Source organism: Colobus angolensis, unplaced genomic scaffold (genome assembly GCF_000951035.1).
Source record: "Colobus angolensis palliatus isolate OR3802 unplaced genomic scaffold, Cang.pa_1.0 Scaffold19, whole genome shotgun sequence".
Taxonomy (NCBI): Eukaryota; Metazoa; Chordata; class Mammalia; order Primates; family Cercopithecidae; genus Colobus; species Colobus angolensis.
In genome coordinates, this window is record NW_012115043.1 from 12,289,207 (window position 1) to 12,293,893 (window position 4,687).

The window sequence follows — 4,687 nt, forward strand, 5'->3', positions numbered from 1 at the left end:
ACCCGGGAGGCGGAGCTTGCAGTGAGCTGAGATCCGGCCACTGCACTCCAGACAGAGAGAGACTCCGTTTAAAAAAAAAAAAAAAAAAAAAAAAGAAAAAGAAAAAAGAAGGACTCCAAAACTGGAGTCAAAGACTTGCGTTCAAATTCTGTCGTCATCTCTCACCAACTGGATGATTTGGGGTAAGTCATTTTATTTGTTTCAGCCTCAATTTATTCATCCCTCAAGCACCTAGATGGTATCAGGCACTATTTCAGGCACAGGGATACAGTAGTCATTGTGTGGTCCATGCCCTCATGGAGCTTACATTCTAAGGGGAATAATTATCCCAACACTTTGGGAGGTCAAAGCAGGAGGATCTCTTGAGACCAGGAGTTTGAGACCAGCCTGGTCAACATAGCAAGACCCCATTTCTATACAATAAAATTACTGGATCATATCTGGCCTTTCTTTCTGTAACATAAGCAAATAGGTAAATGATGATGCCATTTATGAAATGGAGAACTCTGTGGGAACAGCAGGTTTCAGTGGTGGATATCGAGAGCTTAGTTTTGGACTTGTCAAGTAGGTAATGCCTACCAACCTCTAAGAAAAAACATCGAGATGGCAGCTGGAGCTATGAGTCTGAGGTTTTGGGGAGCATTTGAGCAGAAGCTATCCTTTGATTGGCATTAGTATACAGGAGATACATAAAGCCCTGTGACTAGATGGGATTATCTAGGGAAGATGTGCACATAGGGAAATGTATGGGGTTCAGAACGAAGCCCTGGGCCAGAGAAGGAAGAACCAGATGCTAGAAATGAAGAACCAGCCGGGCACGGTGGCTCACGCCTGTAATTCCAGCACTTTGGGAGGCTGAGGCGGGCAGATCACGAGGTCAGGAGATCGAGATCATCCTGGCTGACACGGTGAAACCCTGTCTCTACTAAAAATACAAAAAATTAGCCCAGCGTGGTGGTGGGCGCCTGTAGTCCCAGCTACTCGGGAGGCTGAGGCAGGAGAATGGCGTGAACCTGGGAGGCAGAGCTTGCAGTGAGCCGAGATCACACCACTGCACTCCAGCTTGGGTGACACAGCAAGACTCTGCCTCAAAAAAAAAAAAAGAAAAAGAAAAAAAAATTAAAAAAAGGAAATCAAGAACCAAGAACCAAGGAAGGTCACTGAGAAGAAAGAGCCTTCATAGTTGAAAGAAACCCAGGAGAGTGTGGTAACACAGAAACCAAAAGAGGAGTTTCAAGGAGGGTATGAACCCATTGATCAGCTGGGTCAAAGGCTACTGAAGAGTTCCAGAAAGTATGGCCCAAAAAGTGAGTGACGAACGTGGCAACAAGGAGGTCACTGGTGACCTTAATGAGGGCAGTTTGGGTGCAATGGTGGGGACAGAATCTCTGCTGGAGTGGGCTAAGGAAAAGATGGGAGGTGAGTGAGAATGTAGTGACCATAGGCAATGCTTTCAAGAAGTTCCGCAGTGAAAAGGAGCAGACAAATGGGAAGGTAGCCAGAAAGAAATGATGTGGGATCAAGAAAAGTTGTTTTGTTTTTTTTAAAAAGTGGAGAATGTTAGCGTAGGTTTCCTTTCAGATAGGAATGATCCAGTAAAGGAAGAGGAATCAGTGATGTAAGAGAGAGGCGGTAATAGTTATAAATCATGTTTTTAAAATCCTGACAGGTGAGTAATTAAATATGAGTCTCCTACATTAAATGACGTTGGTTTTTTGTTTGTTTGTTGTTGTTGTTGTTGTTTTTCTTTTAATGGAAAACGTTAGCGTAGGTTTCCTTTCAGATAGGACAAAATTCTTGATTTCTCTTCCCTCTTTTCCTGCATCACAAGTTCACTGAACTCTACCTCTGCATTCTAGCCAAAGTCAGTCCACTGGTGTCTATCTCTGTTTCCTCTGCAGTCATTGTAATCCAAGCCACCGTCATACCTCACTACTACAATAGCCTTAAAACTGGTTTCTCTACTTTCTCTTTCTTCTCTTATGCCCTCGTAATTCATTCTCAAGACAGCCACCAGAATAAATCAGATCAGTCACTCCTCTGCTTAAACCATCCCAAGGCTTATCTCAAATACAACCAAAACTCTTTACTGCAGCTTTCAAACTTCAACACACATTGTCCTCTGGTACTCCTGTCTTTCTCTCATTTATTTTATTTTATTTTTATTTTATATTAAAAACTTTCAGCATGAAATCTCCTTGTGAATGGTTCTATGAAAATTTCTGGTATTTTGTTAGCTTCTCATTCCTTATTTCCAAATATTTAAGATTGAGTTTATGTGCATCCATTTTATTGGTTCCTAAGAGTTTACATTTCTCCATAATTCCTTTTCGTCACATCTAATAAGTCTGTGTCCACAAGAGACATTATTCTGCTGTGATTTAGAGGTCAAGTCTTGGAGTCAGATTGACTTGGATTAAATCTCAGCTCAGCCGAGTGATAACTCTGTGGCCTTGGGAAAAGTTAACTAAAATCTCTGAGCTGCAGTGTCCTTTTCTGTCAAAAGTCAATAATAATACCTATTTCAGGCCTGGCGCGGTGGCTCAAGCCTGTAATCCCAGCACTTTGGGAGGCTGAGGCGGGCAGATCACGAGGTCAGGAGGTGGAGACCATCCTGGCTAACACGGTGAAACCCCGTCTCTACTAAAAATACAAAACTTAGCTGGGCTTGACAGCAGACACCTGTAATCCCAGCTGCTCAGGAGGCTGAAGCAGGAGAACCACTTGAACCCAGGAGGCGGAGGCTGCAGTGAGCTGAGATCACACCACTGCACTCCAGCCTGGGTGACAGAGTGAGACTCGGTCCCCCCAAAAATAAAAAATAAAATAAAATAAAACCAAGAAGTAGAGCACTATAGGGAGGTCACTCCCAGGCAAATGGGAGAAAGAAACAGCAACAGATTGTCTAATATGTTTGATGTTAGCGAGAGGAATTATAGTTCTGTCAGAAAGCTTATAGATGAACTAGTGATATGTGCATAAAAAACTAATAGCCCAAAAAAGGCAATGCTTAATGCTAAGAGTTAAAAGAAATGTGTTCAATTATACTTGACTCAACTGTGAACAAGTCATAATGTAAATATATTACTGAGTGTTGGTTTAATCAAAGATCGCTATGTCACTCTATTGAGAAGCTAAGGGGGGAAGTGTATGTGGCAGAGGTATGTTGAGGCGTGTTGGAGAACTTCCTTAGTAGCAAGTGACTAGATAATGTCTAACAGCGAAAGATGAAGAAACATCAGTATAAGCATGTTTGGTTTTATAAACTAAGTACATGTATTTCTTTGTTTGTTTGTTTTGAGACGGAGTTTCACTCTTGTTGCCCAGGCTGGAGTGCAGTGGCGTGACCTCAGTTCACCGCAACCTCTGCCTCCCAGGTTCAAGTGATTCTCCTGCCTCAGCCTCCCAGTAGCTGGGATTACAGGCATGCGCCACCACGCCTGGCTAATTTTGTATTTTTAGGAGAGAAGCAGAGACAGAGTTTCTTCATGTTGGTCAGGCTGGTCTCGAACTCCCAACCTCAAGTGATCTGCCCGCCTTGGTCTCCCAAAGTGCTGAGATTAAGGTGTGAGCCACCACACCCGGCCAGTACGTGTAGTTTTTAGAAGCAAAAAAAAAAAAGTTTTTTCATCCAGAGTTAAGAGAAATAAATTATAGAATATTTTTAAAGTATGCATACCTATTGTTTTGAAATTCCTCTGGTTATTTATTTAAGAGTCTTACTGCCTTTCTTCCCAGGACATAATTTCTGTATTTCTGTTTTGGAGACATTCAAAACGTGTGGTTAGCAAACCACAATTCTTCCATTTAGAATGGCATTATGAAGCCTTTTTTAGAGGACTTAAGACATTAATTTAAAAACTAATTTTGTTCACAAGAAAGTAAACTCATTGACTGCATAGCAAATTGTTCCAAATATATTTTAATAACTTTCTGACCAAACAAAATCAGAAGATGGTTTTTAAGTTCAGTTTGAGCCCATTAAAAATAGAATAGTCAGCTGGGTGCAGTGGCTCATGCCTATAAACCCAACAGGAGGCCAAGACAGGAGGATCGCCTGAGGCCAGGAGTTCAAGACCAGCCTGGGCAGCATAGCAAAACCCCATCTCTACAAAATAAAATAATTATCCAGTCATGGTGATGCAGGCCTGTAGTCCCAGCTACTCGGGAGGCTGAAGCAGGAGGTTCACTTAAGCCTGGGAGGTTGAAGCTGCAGTGAGCTATGATCATGCCACTGTACTCCAGTATGAGCAACAGAGTGAGATCCTCTCTCAAAAACAAACAAAAGAATAGCCAAGGCAAAGCCTATTTTACTAATACAAAAATATTTTCCAGATATAGTATTCATTTAAAGTATGATTTTTCCATGTGTGCAACAGTAAGAATACTTCATAAAGCAACAAAAAAGAAAAAAAAACTTAGCAATTTTTAAAAGAGGCTTATGAATAACAAAAGTCAGAGGCCTTTTTCCATAACTCAGATAATTAAAGTAATGTCTGCTGAACACATATTACTTGAATTGTAATGAAAAAGAAGGACTCCAGCCGGGTGCGGTGGCTCAAGCCTGTAATCCCAGTACTTTGGGAGGCCGAGATGGGCGGATCACGAGGTGAGGAGATTGAGACCATCCTGGCTAACACGGTGAAACCCCGTCTCTACTAAAAAATACAAAAAAAACTAGCCGGGC